This window comes from Lissotriton vulgaris, chromosome 2_1 (assembly GCF_964263255.1).
Source record: "Lissotriton vulgaris chromosome 2_1, aLisVul1.2, whole genome shotgun sequence".
In the NCBI taxonomy this organism is placed as follows: Eukaryota; Metazoa; Chordata; class Amphibia; order Caudata; family Salamandridae; genus Lissotriton; species Lissotriton vulgaris.
The window spans coordinates 1,424,906,617-1,424,926,853 of NC_141687.1; positions in this window are offsets into that span (position 1 = coordinate 1,424,906,617).

The following is a 20,237-nucleotide window of genomic DNA, read 5'->3' on the forward strand; positions in this document are numbered from 1 at the left end:
AACCCAACCAGCCGAGGAGGCACGGGGAAGGCAAACCAAGGCGGAAACAAGAGGAGGAAACTGAGGAAAACAGCATCCACCCAACAGGACCGGCAGAGAGACGCCCAAAGGACGACTCCCACCAGCAACAGCCATGGACAACAGGCCAAGAGACGGAACCAAGCCCATCAAGGCCAACCCGCCCATACCCAGCCCAACCGCAACACCGCAAAGAAGGTCAGGGAACAGGAAGGAAACAGGGGCGTACCACACACGGTACTCACCAGGAAGGCAGGAAGAGGGCCCCAAAACACCCCCCCTTCCCCCAACAGGGAGCCCTGGCGCCCACCAGAACACAGCGCAGGGCAGAGAAGTCCCCCCCCCCCTGAAGAGGCCACAGCAAGAACCACACCGGCCGCAGGGAGGGAGCCCAGGCCAGGCCCAGGAGGAACCTGCAAAGGAAAGACAGCAGGAAACACAGGACACAGGAAAAAAGGCAGGAAACAGGAACCGCTACGCGGCACTCACCAGGAGGTCAGGAAGAGGGCCACAACAGCACCCCCCCCCCCCCTATAGCCCCAACAGACTGGCCAGGCGCCCACCAGAACCCAGCGCCGGGCAGAGAAGTCCGTCCTGCCGAGGCCACAGCAAGACCCACAGTGGCCACAGGCAGGGAGCCAAGGACCAGGCCAGGAGGAAACCTGCAAAAGAAAGACAGCGGGAAAAAGCGGGCAACAAAAAACCCACAAAGATGGACCGCTATGCGGTACTCACCAGGAGGGCAGGAGGAGCGCCCCAACAGCTCATCGCCCCCCAAGAAACTGCCCAGGCGCCCTCCAGGACAACAGCGCCAGGCAGAGCAGACGACACCACCGCGACATCAGCGGAAAACACCTGGGGAAGAAAGGTGGAAACCAACACAACATGTGCAGTCGAAATGCGCCAACACAACATGTGCAGTCGTAATGCGCACGGTCACCCCCACGGGAGACATGGCGCTGAAAAACATCATCGACCTCAGATGGAAGAAAGTCCGAGTGGACCCGCCGGGACACGAACCTGTGACCATGAGGTCGAACACAGTCCACTGCAGCAGGTGCATCAGTCCGCTGAGCCACCAGACCCAGCATCAGCCAGGCAAACACACCCATCGGAAGCAGGGCACGGTGGCCGACAGAGCAGGAAAGCCCAGGCTGAACCAGGAAAGAAGCCTAGGCGCCCGTGAAAGTGGCCGGCATCGAGAAAATCACTGTCTGAAAATTTCCCACCTTCGGATATTTCAACAGCAGTGGCAGGATTCGAACCCTGGTCTGTGAGGGCTGGCCACACCAAAGGCACAAGACTCACCATCGAGCCAAAGCTCCTTGGGTAGCACAGCACACACCACGGAAGACGCCCGCAGGGCACAGAGAAAGCCAACACCGCAAAGCGGGACTCACCCGGAGTGGGGGCCGCAGCACCACGAACCAGGCCCCCACACACCCAGCAGGCACCAGAATCCACAAAACAAATCCAGCGCCGTGGCACCAACAGCAGGAGCAGCGCGTCTCCCACCCGGCCAAGCTCGGGGAGACGTGCACAGGCGACCCGGAAGCTCCATCGGGAGACGGCGCACCAGCCGCAAAGGGCTGGTAATCCGGAACAGCAGCCAGGAAGAAGCCTCGCAACCCAGCAAGCCAGGCAGACCGGGATGCAGACCACCAGGAACAGCACCCCTGCCCGCGAAGCCAGGCAGCAGGGCAGGGGGAGTAGAGAAGGACCAGCACGCCACCCCAGCCCAGCAGGAGCGGGCGCCGTCCGGAAGAAGAATCCAGGTAAGGCAATCACAGCACACACGAACAATCCATTCTGTCGGAGACAGAAAAAAGAACAGGCTGCATGCTGGGTTGGTACTGCTTATGTACTCCCAGTGGGAGGGAGCAGGTAGGGTATCCCAGCATGCTCCTTTTCTTTTTTCTGTCGTGGAGATGGTTATCTCCCTATTTTAAGGAATGGGACGGGGTCAGGAGGGACCTGGGGGTAATACATCATCTATCCTTACCCAAATACATATCCAGCCACCACAGTCAAGTACTGCTTCATTAACCTACTGCTTCATTAACCCACAGCCAAGAATTCATACATCTACCCACACGCACCTGCGTTCATACAGCTATGCAACCGTCCAACAATCTATCCACCCACCCTTGTATGCACCCACATCCATCCATTCATTCACTCTTCTAAACTATCACACAGCCTTGATCATCCGTATATCCAACCAACACCAACCTGTCTGTCTGCACCTGTGCGCACGCCCTCCCTCCCGCACTGCAGCCTCTGGTTTTGACAAAAATGCATGCACATGTGCTTCCGCTCTCTCAGGGCAGTCTCAAATGCAAGAGCATCGTGAGCACAGGGCTGCGGAATAGCCAAGCAGCTAGGCACCATGTTGATTCAGGTTGCACACTCTGCACTGTCAATCACCCTGTGAGTGTGAGAACATGGCACTGTCTTCCAAGGCGCCTACGGTTTGGAAATAGCAGAGCACATGAAACAACTGCCCCTCACGTTGCATTTCCTCAAGCCCTGCATGTAGCCTTCCCAATGCAGGAGAGAGTGAGTGGAGGCAGTGCTAGGAACTGACAACAACACCACAATCAATGCCCTGCAAGGTTCATGGAGGTGCGTTTTTCATTCAGCTTTACTTAGTTTCCTCTTGACAGTAGTTGGACGCTGTTCATAACGATCTCTAAAGCAGCATTAAGTCCATACCTAAAAAACCCAGTTATGTTACTGGTGTTGGTGTGTCACCCGATTTGCCTTTTAGTGCTTATGAGCAGTCTGGCCAGTCTAGAGTGGGCCTTACTACACATATCTCGCTGTCCGAGTGTGTATGGCCACATGGATCTGAGTGGTTTAAGAATTAGTCCCAAGAATGTGGAATAACTTGGTTAGTGAATACACACCTGAACATATAAGACATATTGCAGATCTTATTGCATGTCCGCTTACGCCTGATAGTTAAGTTAATACTCTAAAATCAGATTAGGGTGTCAGTAGGGGGACTTAACTAGAGTGGGTAGGTTTATAAATGTGGGGCTTATATTGTCAAATTGTCAAATAGTTGTACTTTGGCACTGCGGTAGTATTGTGCTTGAGGCTTTAGGGACGCTATCTGGACTGGCACAAGGGACATGCAGGGTTGAAATCTACTAGAATGGGCTGTGTAAGTGTTGCTTTGAAAGTCACTCTTTACCACTTGTCTCTAGTTCGGCACTGTTGTGATGTGAAGAAAATGTGGCATGCACATTTTGCTAGAGGATGTGGCCATCCAGTATGCGCACAGCAGTTTGGCCCCAGGATTATTTCAGTGACGTTACTATTTGTATGGCAGTTAACCTATGTTGACTTTTTTTTTTAATTGATCTGGTAAGTGTTTTTAATTATATCAGTGGTTGTGCACGTTGAGATGTAGCCTTGGTGGGTTAATCAACTGTAACGTTAAACCAGTCTTTGCATTACAATCACTGCATTACTTTTCTTTAATTTCAAGTGATTTGTACACGTATTGGGTGTATTTAGTGCTGCTGAAAAGCAACTCGTTGACATCTCTTGTATTTAGAACTTTGTTAGTTGCAGGCATGCAAAGAGAGTATTGATGCATCTAGTTAGTTCTGTTCCACCAGTTGCGACAGGGACAGAAGTGGTGTTTGACAGGTGCATTTTTTTTGTTTTTGAGTTGAGTTGTATGTTTCGAAGAGTTCTGTTGTGTTCAGTGCTGTTGGCAAACGCCTTTCTTTTTACCATCTTTATGTCGCTTGTTGCCATAACGGTTGTATGAGAATGTAGTCTTTGTGTGTCTTTAACTTAAAATTGCATTGACATCCGTGTTTGTTGTAGAGCGAAACTGGTGGATTCAAATGCATTAAACTACTAGTGTATTGTGGTGGTATATTGAGAGCATCAAGGAAAGGTGACTGCTCGATCATTGTATATTAACTACTCCTTAATTTGTTCAAAAGGTCACATGTGGTCTATAAACAGTTCTTGCTCGAGAACCATCCCATTAAGACAACAGTAACACTGCTGTAATCTTTGTGTAATGTGGCCAAACCATTTTGTGGCAATGTATTTATTTAAATAAAAACAAATCGATGTCCTCCATTGTGCCACAAAGCATTTAACCAAAGTTTAAATAAGCCATGTAAATACAGAAAAGCAGTGCTACTGACAATTAATCCACAGATATTTGTAATATCGCGGTGATTCTATTAACACTAAAATACATTCTTCAAGGATCACACACAGGCCCCCAGGCCTCAGTATGCCCTCTTTTCTGACCTGGTGCTATCACTATTCGACAGATGATGAAATTCCCCTAAAATGTATTATCCCTGCCAAGAATTGCTTTGATTGAAGAGCATCAAAACGTGCCCCTTTATTGGTACTTTATTCATTTTTTTTCTTCCGTTTGGTGGTTTGGGAACTCGCCAAAAGAAACCACACTCTATTTTGTTACATCTGTCTGTTCTGCCCAGGCTTTTGTGATGTTTGTACAACTGCCATCTCAGCATTACTTCTCAGATCGCAAGGGTGGCATATTACATAAAGAGCATAACAGTGTTTGGGTCCGGAAAGGTAGTTCTGTTGAAGATCATCCTGTCAGAAACAATAATAACTTTTTATTTTCCTTCTCATTGTATGATGTAAACACTGTTCTCTCGTTAAATCGTAAGGCACTTCGGGGACTAATTTAGTTAGACTTTCCTCAGTTCAGGCCATCAGGCGAAAAGCCAACCAAATACAAAGATTTGGTCATATAGAGAGTAATCTGTCATCCCATTAAAAAGAATTGTCTAAACACATTTACAACAGCACAAGTCAGAAGATGTGACAAATGCAGTTCTAAACAGAAATAGGACCTCATTTGGAGCGGCCAGGAATTAGGTTGCAGTAATACTGCACCCCATATTAACAATATCGGAGGAATCATTGTGACTGTATGACAGAATATCGAGAACAACAATAACGTGACACGAGAATATCGTGTAAAAATGGTGTTTAAAAATATTGAGTTTATATTCTTTATGTGGAAACTGACAAAATTAGTTTTTTTTGCTCAGCGCCTGGACACTCCGGGAGTAGCTGTGCGCTTATACCATATTAACATAACATAACATTATATGAAATATACTGAGGAACAGAATAGTCTAAAAAAGAGAAAGGGAAGAATATTGAAACATTCATAAATATATATTAGTTGAGTTAGTTGAGCTAACTATAACTTGCGCACCCGCAATGCACTGCTAATGACTTCACATATTACATCACTCAAGACATGGTCAGTGACATCACTGATGACATCACTGATGATATCTCAAATGACATCACGTCATGTACGTATGGGGTCGCGCCCACTGTGCGTTGCGTATGCGACAAGTGCAGGTTGCCAGGCCCTGTGTTGTGTCATAGACGTATGGTGTCGGGTATGCCGTTCCCTCATTTCTTTTTTTGTCTCAAAACTATAAATACGTTTAAAGTGTAAATGAGAGCAAGCAATAATCAAAAATATTTTACACATTTATATATTTCTAACTGTAATAAACTTATATTACTGTAAACATATTTCTCAAATCGGGTGCGGCCTCTTTGCGCGCTCGGTGTGCGATTGCCATGAGAAGCATTTCATTGGTTCATAACATTTTCCATTGTAACCGTTGAAGGACCCCACCCACTTTAGTCATTCTCTCTACAGCGTTTGATGAGAGACACCTCTTCTGCTTAGCGAGCGTTTTTTGAAAAGTTTTTTCCGGTTTACACATATCTTATACTACACACAACATGCAACGATCATCTTGATCAATATTCATGGTCTGTACAGTAGCCTTCCACATGTGATGGCCATGCATCTGAAACGTTACATCAAAAAACAAATGTGTTTTACACGATGCCCCTGGTGTGTGTTTATGCACATTATTGTGCTGCCTTTCAGCCTGGGTATTTGTGGCTTGAAGGGGTATCATCAGCCATGGGCAGAGTGCACATCCTAGATCACATGTGACAAACAGTAAAGAGTAATGTGTAGATTTGTGTTGCAGTATGCTCTGTTGTCAGGCTTTACCAGTATAGTAGTGTGTCATATGTGAGACTTTCAGCTTCACGTTTGACATGCATTGCTTGACTGCAATGAGCGTTATCACTGCGTATGACCTAACCTCACTGCTGACCTCCCTCCAGCTGAGCACATTAACATGTGTGCGCTTCGCGATAGCAACACTTTCTATAATACCGCACACCATTGACATGCGTGACTGCGTATATCCACAAGCTTGACAACAGCATGTGAAGTTGGCCATTCAATGCTTTCGGACTGCATCTTATTAGCGATAGTTGCCGCCCTCCTGGTACATGCTACATTAATGTAAATTGCGGATTGTGTGACATCAAAACTGCAACAGGGACACACACATAAGAACACTTCCTGGCCAGGCAGGAACTGAACAACGCCCAGGTCCCCGGAATAATTATTCAAACCCCTACACTGGCCTGGCGTACACAAGCCCAGCCCACTTTTCATACGTATAAATAGGATAATGATAACGCCACATGTCCCAGTTCTTCCACACAGCATCAGGCGATATAGCCACACATAAAAAAAGGGATCCATGAGGTGTACACCATCCTAGCAATTGAGCGCGGTGCTGCAGGAGCGGTGGGGTGCACCAGCCTGGGTGCGCAGATGCAAAAAAGCAATGTTGCCTTGCGTAATGATGTGATCTCTGACCTCATTCAGTCACATCGCTGTTTCATTTTAAGGACCTACTAGACCGTACTGTAGGCCTGAGCCAGCCAGCAACGCTGCCCTACAGACATGTGGCATTGGCTTTTGGGGCACTGTAGTGAGCTGATTACTAAGTGTACATGGACACAGGCTTGCGCCACTGCATTACACGTGCACATTATGCTTCCAGCATGCGCTCTGTTCCTTTGTATGTAAATGTTGGCAATCATATTATTATTTAACCTTGTGTATTCTCATACACTCCAACTCCTCTTTGAACCACGATTACCACTGACAGTTGGCAGATCACATTTCAAGACGGAAGGATGCACTCAACTGGTGTTCTCTATTAGGCTTGAAATAAACCTTCATTTACCTCAAGATGTTTCCAGCATTATATTATTTCTCTCTTTTCAGACACTGAATTGGTTTTGCCAAAATGGCCGGACCGGGTGCCTACCCCGTGATGATGCCCTGGGTATTCTGACACCTTCCATTGTGGTATCAAGACACTGTCCCCGACCGGAGACCTGCTGTGCCACCCTGAGAGAGGTACCCCGGAGTCGGAGCTCGCACCGGCACGTCATTGGACACACCAGTGGTGGCAGGTGAGCAGTGAAGCCTAGGTGCACAGGAGCTGCAATTGAGCACAGTGCGGGGGAAGGGACTGGGGTGCAGGAGCCTTGGATGCACAGGTGCAGGCAAGCGATGTTGCCGTAGATAATATAATCTCTGGCCTCATTCATATCTCTGTTTCATTTTAAGGACTTGCTGGACTGCACTCTTTCTCGCGGACCCCATCGTCCCAGACACATGGGTGACGGGAGGTGAACAGTGAGGGCTGGGTGCATTAGGCCAACACTCTGTCTCCTCCTCCCTCTGTTCTTTTGACTCTCCCTCCCCTTCTCCCTTCCACCCACTCGCTCTCTGTCCCATTCTCATTTTCTTCCTTTTATTCTGACTACTTTTCTTTTTCTCTTGGACATGGCACACATACTTATGTTTCTTTTTTGTCTTGCAGGTTTTGTGCGCTGCTTCCGGAGGAGTCCCACCCACTTATTTCATGTTTTACTGTTGTTTCTTCAAACAAAGTTGCGTTTACATTTATTTGGGTTATTTTAATAAAGGTTATTTTTTTTACCAATAAATAAGTGAGTGTATGGGTCTTCTTTTTCTGACAACACTTGTCTGTAGTTTATTGTGAAAATCGGCAGTTGATAGGAGGTTATGAGGGAAAACATTTGCAGTTTTGTGGTGCACCTACCAAATATAAACCAACAGACTATTACATACATGAAGCCTGGGTATTTCTACAACTGCAAGGGTTCTATGAGTGTATCGGTTTGGTTCGGTTTGAAATCTTTATTCAATTCATACAACGAATCATAAAAGTACAAAGTTAAAAACATAGTACACAATTAAAATGAGTGTATCACTTTATAACACCATGAGTACTGCCCGTGTGATTACAGAACCAATAAGGCACTGTCTAGGACCACCAAGGCTTCAGGGACTGGTGAGGCCCATCTTGCATATTTAAGTAAAGCCCCGGAGAGTGGCGATCCCAGGACTTGAGCAGGCCTCGAAGCCCCCCAAACAATTAGTAAATAATACCCGGGGAGGTAGCGATCCCCTGGGTTTCGAAACTTTTCTGTGCCCTCCCGTGCCTCATTTATATGTGAGATTAAGGTCCCCTGTGCTGCAGAGACCCCGCAATATAATAATAAGATTGGCCCCGGAACATTACCCATCAGGGGCTCATTTAAATGAACAGGTGAGACCCCCACTTCATTTTTTTCCCTCCATTTTTACCATCCGGATCTACTTTATTGAAGCAATACGAGATTTTCCTCCTCTCGCTTGAATGATGCAAACAAGGATTTGCTATCACAGGGTTGAAGCCATGCTCCCACCCTGTAATAGCAAACACAAATGTCCGCGGACGCACACCCTGGGACATTGTATGGGCTGTGTCTGGGAGGTGGCGCTCCATAGGGCCCTGACGCATTGGTTACTGCATAACTACAGAATTAGTATAAACGCATACTAACACTACTTGCACATGTGTAGTACAGCAACCAGAGTGTAGGGAAGAGGCAGAGGAAGCCCAAAATCAAAAAATATAAATCCTACCAGAGGTCGGATGACATAGTCTATGAGCCGACGACCTTGCACTGAGTAGAAACAGCTTCACAAAGAAAACGGGTCTTCAGCCGAACTCAAAGAAGCTCGAAATGTTGGTGAGTGCTGCCTTCTTTTTACCTTCTCCCGCTCATCGCCAAGTTTATGTAGTGAAGAGGCAGACAGCAGTGGATCCGATAAGTAGATTTATTGCAGGAAAAGAAGACAGCTTAAACAGCCACCAACAGGAGCAGACAGCAAGGCAACCATCTTCTCCAGCACCGGGTACAAACTCCCCAAGATTCCCCTCATGACAGCCCTACATTCTAACATTACATACTTACATTCTACTACCATTACATACTAACATTCTACTATGACTTACATTGGAATACTACACAGAGCACATGATTTTACAGCAATGAGCACATGGTTTCAACAACGAGTCTTGAGACTGCTAGGCGTGAGTAGTTCGCTGCCCACTCCCTGCATTGTATAAACGCAAACTAACACTACTTCCACAGGTATGCTACAGCACCCAGAGCACATCACTTTACAGCAATGAGTTCATGGTTTAGGCTCACGCTTTTATCCCAGAGTCTTCAGACCAGTAGGGGGGAGTAGTTTGCTTCCTACTCCCTGTACAGTATAAACGCATACTAACACTACTTACACAGTTCTACTAGAGCGGCCAGTATGCTACAGCGCCCCAAGCCCATCACTTTACAGCAATCAGCTCGGTTTAACCCCCGAGTCTTCACACCGATAGGCATGAGTACTTTGCTTCCCACTTTCGGTATAGTATAAACGCATGGTAGGGGTCAGTAGTTTGCTTCCAACTCCTTGTATGGTATAAACGCCTACTAACATTTCTTGCACAGGTATGCTACAAAGACCAGAGCACATCACTTTACAGCAATGAGCTCACAGTTTAGGCTCTCGTTCCATACCCGAGTGTAGCAGCATCTCATCTCAGCACCATGTCACTCTGAGCAACACCGCACTTTCAGACCGGTAGAAGTGAGTACTTCGCTTTGCACTCCCCTACAGAGGTTACAGTGCTCCTATCCTCTTGTTTCCTACTCTTTTTGCCCTTTTTCCCCTTACCCGTTTCAACAGGATCACAAAATAGCTGCCAACACTTCCTTGTTGCAACAGCTCGTAGTAAGCTCCTGCTCGTAACGCCTCAGCCAATCAGATGGCAGAATTCCCAAATATCGATATCTGTAAAATTAGATATTTCTCCAAAACTACTGAACAGATTTACACCAAATAAACAAAAGCATGCTTTTTAGACCAAGACCCTTCTCCCTGCAAAATTTGGGGTAATTCCGTTCACCCGTTCGACCTGTAGCCTTGTCTAAAGTTTCCTATGGAAATTGCATGGAGAAAACATGTTTTGGTACCCCCCTTTTTTCTCACCCCCCCTTGATGAATCACCCCCAAATCTTTAACATAGGAGCTGATATGAACAAAGAATTAGGTTGGAAAATTTCATGAAGATTCATCAAATGACGCCAAAGTTATAAGCAAAACAAAAAATCCTCTTCCTATGGAAACTTGGTCCTTACTATAACTACCTACTGGTGACCGCCAGTAGGTGATATATATATATATAATATATCTATATATATATATAGCCACTTGACGACTGCGGGCCGTGGCGGCTTAGCGAAACCCGTATTAATCCCAAAACACCTCGTTCTACCATTCGAATAAGAATACTGAACCATGGCACCAAAATGCTATTTAGGTGAATGTTATTGGCAGCACTCAACGCGTTTCGGAAAACAAAATTTGCTGCCGCTAAAGCGGTGATAATTTTAACGCCAACCATGTAAATATGCCCCTAAGTTTTGGAATGTCGACAAACCTGTGTTTTATTTAAGTAGCCACAAAATATTTAGTGAAGTGCACACTGTGAAACATGAAGCAGCAGTGTCTGATTGGGATCGATAAAGAATTACGCATTGTTGAGTACAGAGTAGGCAAATGGTACATGGAGTTTTATAACACCAGTGGCTATTGCTCGCACCCTCTCTTGAGGTTATTTCGAAGAGTTGTGTACTTCTTTTGTTTCTAATGTACACAGTGTTCTGTCATCTTTGTTTGCTTACTCCTCTGTCACGTAGAGTACTTTGGGTAAATATGACAGGTTTTGTACAGCCAACACCTTTGAACCCTACCCCCAAACTGCTTACTGCCTTTTACCATAGTAACAGTTCATGGAACACTTAATTGAGCACACAGGTCACAGGTCCAGTACACAATGTTCTAATCCAAACAGCAAGTGTGCTTGACTTTAAAAAAAATTCCATAGGAACCGTTTATCGCAGCTACAGCCTCTGGTAAAGAGCTGGTAAAGAGTGAGCCCTTATGTAACACTTCTAGTTATAAACATAATTCTTTTCCTAGTAAAACTTTGAGCCCCGTCAGTTATTCTTTTACAAATTAAGGGGTATCATTTTAATGGCTTCTTTGTAAAAATGCCCCCAAGTATTGTGTTAAAGTCACATGTGAATTGGGCGCGGAAGGGTACAGAGATGTTTTGTAATCTAGGAGATGGGCACCTTCCCGAGAATTATTTACTAATTGTTCAAGGAGTTCAAGGCAACTTAAGTCCGGGAATTGTCATACTCAGGCTCTTTTTTTTTTAATATGCGGGGTGTGCCTCTGCAGTCTCTGAAGCCTCGGTGGTGCTAGTCAAATTTTGTCAGAAGAAGAAGACGTATACACTCAGTTATTTTTTTATTATCCTTTATTAAAATAAAAATAAATAAACAGAAACATAACTTTAATAGAACAATATTATAAACAAAACGTGAGAAGGACTCCAGTGGTAGCAGCGTAGGTAACCTGCAAAACAAAAATGAAATATAAGTATGTGTGGTATGTCGAAGAGGTAAAAAAAGCTAGTTCGAATTAAAGGATCATAGCGAAAATGGAAGGAAGGGTAGGTGGTGGAAGTGAGAAGGGGAGGGTGAATGAAAAGTAGATAGGGAGCAGGAGATAGAGCGTCGGCTTATTGCACTCAGTCTTTAGTGTTTACTGTTCGTCATTTGTTTGTCTAGGACGCAGGGATGAGAGATAGAGTTTGGTTGAAGAAGTCCTTCAAATTAAATACATGAAGCTAGAGATCGCTGTTGTTTGATAATCTACTCCTACATTATTACTTACTGGAAAATCGCTTGTATGCACCTGTGCACCCAGAGTGCTGCACCCCAGTCCCTACCCCGCAATGTGCTCAATTGTAGTTCTTACACACTAATGCTTCACAGCTCACCTGCTACCACTGGTGTGTCCCACGAGCAGGTCTCCACAATGGAACTCTGTCTTGATACTGCCATGAAAGGTGTTAGAATGCTCAAGGCATCATTGTAGGTGAGAGTTTCTGCTCAGTCCCTCTCAGCCACTTAATTTATCTCTGTAAAGAGAGAATAAATTTAATGGTAGAAACATTTGCAGGTAAATGAATGTTTATTTTATACTTGGTAGAAAATAGGAGTTGAGTGCATCGTTCGTCTTTGAAGTACGATTAATCGTTAGTGATAATCAGGGTTCAAAGAGGAGTTGGAATGCACGAGAAAACACAAGGTTCAATTATAATATATCATTGTATTGTATTGTATATTGGATTTATATCATGTTACTGATAATATACATAGCAATAGAGCGTATACCAAAAGCTTAATGTTCGCGTGTAATGCAGTGGCGGGAACCTGTGTGCATGTACACTCAGTAAGGAAGTAACTAAAGTGTCCTAAAAGCTAACGTCACATGTCTGTAGGGAAGCGCTTGTTGCTGGCTGATGTCTATAGTACGGTCCAGTAGGTCCTTACAATTACTTTGATATGATTGAATGTGGTGGGAGATTACATCATTACGGAAGGCAAGATTGCTTTTTCTCACATGCACATTCAGGGTAGTGCCCCCCATCCCTCCTGCAGAATCACCCTCAAGAGGAGTCGGTAAGGCAGGCCTGCTCATAGGCTTAGGCCTATCTTATGGTATAGATGGTATTCAAAATGAGAAAGAGATGTGACTGAAAGAGGTCAAAGATCACAGATTAACATAACACTTGGCAATATTGCTTATTCACACGTGTGCAGTGTGCATGATATATCCCACCCCTCTCGTAGGCCCGCACTGAAGAGGTGTCTGTAGGGAAGTACCTGCTGGATCAAATCTACAGTATGGTCCAGCAGGTCTTTACAATGATTTAGAGATGAGACAGACTGAGGTGAGAGATCACGTCATTATGCAGAACAATATCATTTGTTCGCAGCTCTTTTAATTGGAGGCAAGGTGTATCTAGGCCGCTCTGCTTACCTTTTGCAAACACTGTTTTTAGCAGAGCTCACAACTTTAATTCTGCTTTGGATCTATACTGCTGACAGTGGAAAATTCAGCCTTGATTTATTCAGGAGAGGTAGTGTTGATACTGGAGAAAATCTTCGCAGCTCACCTTTTTGCCTACGGTGTGTGTCCAACCACGTGCCGGTTCATAGTGCACCCTCAGGTTTAGTGATCTGAAAGATAGTATAGAATTAGTAATTGCAGAGTACAACTGCACACGTATATTTTTGTGTTACGCCTTTGCACACCCAGCATACTGTATTACATAAACTCCCACTGCAAGGATGTGTCTGTGCCCTCTTTTCCTCCCATGGTGCTATACCCTATGCACTCCCACTGCTTAGTGGTGAGTTCTCATTACTGCGCACTCAGACTGCTGCACCCCATGCACTCCCAGTGTCCGGAGATGAGTGCCCGTTCCTGCGCACCCAGACTGTTGCAACCTATCCACTCCCATTGCCCGGAGGTGGTTGTACATTCCTATTCGCTGAAGTTGCTGTACACTATCCACTCTCCCCGCCCAGAGATGACTTCTTGTTGTTTCGGAAAGAAGCTTCTCTGCTCACCTTGTGCCACCGGCGTGTTTCAAAGAGGGTCACCACGTGTCCAAGCAACCTTCTCAGGCGTTGTTAGGATGGCCATGCATCATCACAGATTCCTCAAACATTGAGTTGTGGTGCACTGAGGTTGGGGCAGTTTGTATGGAGCCTGCGATGATGCGTGGTTCAGGCAGACCGCACTGGTAACAAAGTCTTTTGACTACTGAATTTTGCCTTAATAAGGCCACGTGGCGATTATTTATGGTGCACTGAGTTAGTGGTACGTCTGGTGCTCAGCGTGTGCTAACCCTGCGATGATGCGTGGTCCGAACGGGCTACACTGGAAGCATTGTCTGTTGCCTACTGGACTGCATCATCTGTAATCATGATTCAAATAAAAGATGAAACATATATGGAATAGGCTGTCAAAATATGTAGTTTTGAGGGATATTACAGTTCAAATTGTGATCTGTGCTATCCACAGTGTACACTGCCATTCACTGTTCCTTTGCACTTGCAGGGTGAATTTTGTTATTCAACTAAACCTAGAACTGATATAAAAGAAGTTTTTGAAGGAAGGCTACTAAAGGGATATTGTGTAGGTTTGAAGGACGTTATACTTTGTTTGCTACTGCACTCTGCAAATAATGAATGAAGAGTCTATTTAATTGTGAGCTCTGATGACCGCAGTGTAGGCAGGAGGCAGCGGATAGCAAGGCCCCACGACCATGTGGCGTTGAGGAGAGGTGCACAGTATTGGTACTTTAGCGTGTGTGCAGCCAGCGATTATAACACTGAGTTAGTGGCACTTGAAGAAAGGTTCTGTGGAGCCTGCGATGATGCGTGGTCCAGGCAGGCCGTACTGGTAGAAATGTTTTTTGCCTTGTGAATTCTGCTTTAATAAGGCCATGTGAAGATGACTTGTGGTGCAGTGAGTTAGTGGTACCTGAAGAACTCATCATGTGCATACCCTGCGATGATTTGTGGTTCCGGCGGGTTGCACTGGTACAATGTCTCTTGCTTACTGGAATGTGTCATGTGCAATCACCATACCACCAGAATTGTGAGGCCTCACAATGTAGATCGGAAGCAGTAGTCAGTACAGACATGGAGGAATGCTTTTTGTAAGATTCTTTAACAAAATCTGAAGACATATAGTACAATTGTCTCTGCCTTAAATAAAGCATGACTTGATTCAATGCTGTCTGTAGTGTAGATCCAATGTTGGATTCAAGTTGTGAACCCTGCTGTCCGCAGTGTACATCGAAGGCAGTAGTGAGCACAGACATCGAGGAATGTTTTTGTCACTTCCTTTAACAAAATCTGAAGACATAGAGTACATTTGTATTTGCTTTAAATAAAGCAAGCCTTGATTCAATGCTGTCCGTAGTGTAGATCTAAAGCTGAATTCAAGTTGTGAACCCTGCTGTCCGCAGTGTAGTTCGAAGGCAGTAGTGCATTAAATAAATCAAGTATGAATTCCCTACTGTCCGTAGTGTAGATGCAAAGCTGAATAGAAATTGTGAACCCTGCTGTCTGCAGTAGTCAGCACAGTTATAGACGAATGCTTTTTGTCACATCCTTTAACAAAATCGGAAGGCATATAGTACAATTGTCTCTGCATTAAATAAACCACAAAGTAGAAGAGAGGGGTCCAATTCAGCCAAAGGGATAGGACACCAATAGTAAACACTATAAACAATGATCCCTTTGGGCTCTGTTTTCCATGCTCCCACCACACACATACTACCTCCAGTCATAACTCACTTAGCCATCACCAATTAGAAACCCAGAACGTAATATAAGAAAATCATACATCTTTTATTTTTTTCACTGAATATTAAAAACTCCGAGATTCTGAAAAAGCTTTTCTCTTCAGAAATATTTTGTCAAAACATGATATAAAAAACACTTCAAATACATAAAATTTCACAAATGAGGTAGTGCTTAAAGATATATTCTCTAAGCATCAAAAGAACATACTGATACACATTGAAAGTACTTGGAAGACAAAGCAGTATAAATACTCTTACATCGCATTCGATGTATACATAGGGATTATTTTCTTTTGTCCCCACCAGATGTTATTTCTAATTTTCTAGGTGAACAATCTATGTTCAGACCAGTTGTTGTTTTTAATATTTTATTAGACACAGAAGCGACATGTTTCGGTGGTATCGGATCATTCCCCAACTTCTTCAGGCTAACAAATAGTTGTTACAAATCTCCCCAAGATTGATCTAAAAAATAACAATGTGGAAATGACAAATTGATATTTAAAACTGATCTTTTCATCCACATATGTTCATTGCATGACATAATGTTCAACTACATAAACATGTAACATAGCATTTAATATATAGTAACGGTAAAATCGAGTTTCTTTGAGTCTAAATAAGACCATGGGTTTCCACACTTGATTCAATGTTGTCTGTAGTGTAGATCCAAAGCTGAATTCAAGTTGTGAACCCTGCTGTCTGCAGTGTAGATCGAAGGCGGTAGTCCATACAGACATAAGTCTGCGGTGCTGTGACGCTGAGTTCGAAATGGGCCTGTTTTGAGGAGGCACGTGCTCATGGTGGCAGCCACGTGGCAGGGTAAGAACCTTCGCTGTGCCAGAGTCTTTTGTCTTTGCACAAGTGAACCACGCCCAAAGCGTAGCCTAATTATTTATACTCTTACGCTGGAGTTGCATACGTTGGATCAGCCCACTCCGCTCTGCTTCAAGGGGGAAGACAACACAGCTACATGACCAAGATATTCCCTAGTGTCTGATATAATATGGTTGCGTCCACTGTGCAGTACACTACATGTATCAATACTATATCTCCGCATGGAAAAGTTTTTTGTTTCTTTAGTGAGTTGTGTATAGCATATCACTGGTACACTTGGGATTCTGTAAATTATTGTTGATGTGCGAATTCCCTCCCTTATACATAGTTGGTTGCCACATCTCTGAACATTCAGCTACTGTGCGGTTGAGAGGAGATGGTATTTTGGGAAGGTCCGTTCTCCTTTTTTGCGCTGCCTCTTTGGGATAGTAGGGGGAGATCCGGGGGGTGGTTGTGGTGGTGATGTCGCTGGGTGTTGTGATTTTGTTGTAAGTCTGAGGTGCATGATTAGTACCTCTATCACATATTCATCTTTAAATATGGGTGTGAGTTGGGTGTAATTCACGCAGTAGATAGTCGACCTCCTTACACCAGTTAAATGTTGATGTTAAATTGTTACTGGTAAGTGGAGCTTACACTTTATTTTAGTGGTTTGTGGCAATTTTTTTGGAGGAAGGAATCAATTGAAGGGTGGTGATATTTGCAGTTTTTACTAGGTTGAGATTGGGACGATAATTAAAAAAGAAAGAAAAAACAGATATGCTTAATGAACATTATAATTAGAAATTAACTTATAAATAACCTTGAAATTCACTGAAAAAAACATAGGCTTCAGTTATGTTCTAGTTAGGAATTATCATTTAAAAAACCTTTGAAATTCAATGAAAAAAACATAGGTTTCAGGTATGTTATAGTTAGGAATTATCATTTAAAAAAACCTTTGAAATTCACTGAAAAAAACATAGGTTTCAGGTATGTTATAGTTAGGAATTATCATTTAAAAAACCTTAGAAATTCACTGAAAAAACCATAGGTTTCAGGGGTGTTATAGTTAGCTGGACATTTCACTCATACGAAACCATTGAAATTCCTCCGTTATAGTTAGTTGTACTAACTATAACTCGCGCGCCCGCAATCCACTGCTGATGATGGCACATATTCCATAATTCATGACATGGTCAGTGACATCACTGATGACATCACTGATGACATCTCAAATGACATCACTGATGACATCATCCAGTGAATGTGGTTTGGTTCAATATTTAAATAAGTATTATATATATATATTTAGCAATTTGCCTTGAAGACTGAGTGGATGTATAAGTGTCTGAATGGAGGATTTAGTAGTAATGTGATCGACTGTCTAAGTGATGAATTTAATGTGTCACACTAAATATATGGGATTGTGATTAAACTGTGTAAATACCTGTATCACTCTATCTCTTGTTGTGTAAACTACTACATAAGTTGGTTACTAGCTATGTGAAAGTCTATATTAGTTATTAATTAGTTAAGTGAATATTTGTATGGGATAGTGAATGAATGTGTGTGTGGTTGGGTGGGAGGTGTGTGACTGTCCAAAGATGTGTAAATAGTTGATTTAGTAGGTATATGAGGGTAAGACTGTATGTGGAAACAGTTGTTTTAGTGAGTGAATCTCTTTATGGGTGTGGTGATGAGTAAATATATTTCTAAATGATACATCTCCAACAAACTAGAAATATAAAAGGCAGTGTATGTGACAGTTGTTGTATATAAATAAGTATACAAAAGACTCAGTGATTGTATGCTTGACTATATAGAAAACTATATACTTGTAATAGTGATTTTATAACACACTAAGTATGAGTTACTATCTATATGAATAAATAAAGTGGTATTTGTATAAGTGTGTAGCTTAGTAAATATAAGTATGATCAATTGTTTGCATAAGTGAGTAGGATGACTGCATAAGTGAATAGGATGTGTGCTGGTGTGTAATGTCAATGTAGGTGTATAAGTATATTTAATAATGTTCTATTGATCTTTGTTAGCATGTATGAGTGAATCTATAGGTAAGTGTTTAGATGTGTGTGTAGATGTAGGAATCACTGAGTGGGTTTTTATAAACTTGTAATGGTGTGTCAATCGTTTCAAATATGGTATTCCATATTTTATAATGAGTGTTGAAAGGTTATACTAGTGTATGATAAGATGTATCAGATTGTCACGTGGATGATGTCATCAGTGATGTCATTTGAGATATCATCAGTGATGTCATCAGTGATATCACTGACCATGTCATGAATGATGTAATATGTGACATCATCAGCAGTGGATTGCGGGCGCGCGAGTTATAGTTAGTACAATTAACTATAATGGAGGAATTTCAATGGTTTTCTACGAGTGAAATATCCAACTCGCTATAACACCCCTAAAACCTGTTTTTTTCAGTGAATTTCTAAGGTTTTTTAAAAAGCTAATTCCTAACTATAACATGTCTGAAACCTATGTTTTTTTGCAGTGAATTTCAAAAGTTTTTTATATGCGAATTCCTAACTATAACATGTCTGAAGCCTATGGATTTTCAGTGAATTTCAAAGGTTTTGTAAATGAAAATCTTTAAATGTATTAATTATTAGATTTATTTTTTTGATACTGATTTACTATATTTTTTTTACTATTTATTTTAAATTTTATATTTTTTAAATTACATTATAATTACATTATACATTACATTACAAAATATACTTTCTCAGAATGAATTACTTTAGTTTGAATACTTTGAAAATAGGCAATAGACTTTTAAGTACAGTAGTTACAGTTGTTACAATGGGCAACACAATTTCAAACACAATGCAACATTGAGCTGAATGTGAATTTCTAGTTAAATGCAATTAGTTACTTTGTGGATTACTTTTCTAATCACAGGACTGGATCCTAGATTCAGTCCTGGGACATCTCCTGTAAACAGTTGAGTAAAAGCGTTTTGGTTACAATAGTGATTTTTAAGGAATATTATTGTATTTTAAAAGTTGACACAGAAACGTATTCACATAGAATCACTATTGTTATCCTATGGGTGGAAATTCACTTAGCAAGTAAGTAGAGTTATCGTTACTTTTTCTTACCCAGTGGTGGATCCTAGATCCAGCACTGGTGCATCTCCTGTAAACAGTAGAAAGAATGCATTTAAGTCATACAGGCGATTTTTAAGGAATATTTGTAGTTAGTGAAAATAGACACTTAGAAACTTTTCTGGTGAAAACCAGACAATGGATTCCTTTGGAAGGAAATACAAGTTACTGGTAAGTATGGTTAGAATTACTTTAAGGATCAGTACTGGGCTCAAAGATGCAGCACTGAGGTCTCTCCTAATACCAGGTGAGTAAATCGGATTTTGTAGTACATCCAGTAAGCGCCACAGAGCTGCGTAGCAGAAAGATGGAATAAGGAGCACAGCCTGCACCACCTCTCTGCAACGTAGTCCAGTGGCGTTTCCTGGAAGCACCTGGTGGGCTACTTGGCTCCATGGTCCCTCAGGTTTGAAGTGGAATTTGTTCCCCAACTTAAAACGCTCCACAGGGCATGTTTGCAGACATGTCACCTCAGGCCCCGCCCCTTTCCTTCATCATTGTGCAAATGTGCCCTGTTGTGCGTTTTAAGTTGAAGAATTAATTCCTCTTCAATCTTGAGGGTCCCTGGGGACCAACTAGCCCACCAGGTACCACCAGTAAGGGCCACAGACCTGCGCTGCAGAGAGGTGTAAAAAGGGGCGTGGCCTCTGAACACCTCACTGCAACAAAAGTAATCAAATTGAAAAAATCCTAAGGAAGAACTGGAAAATTCTCCAACTGAATAGCACTGTGAAAGACATGGTGGGCA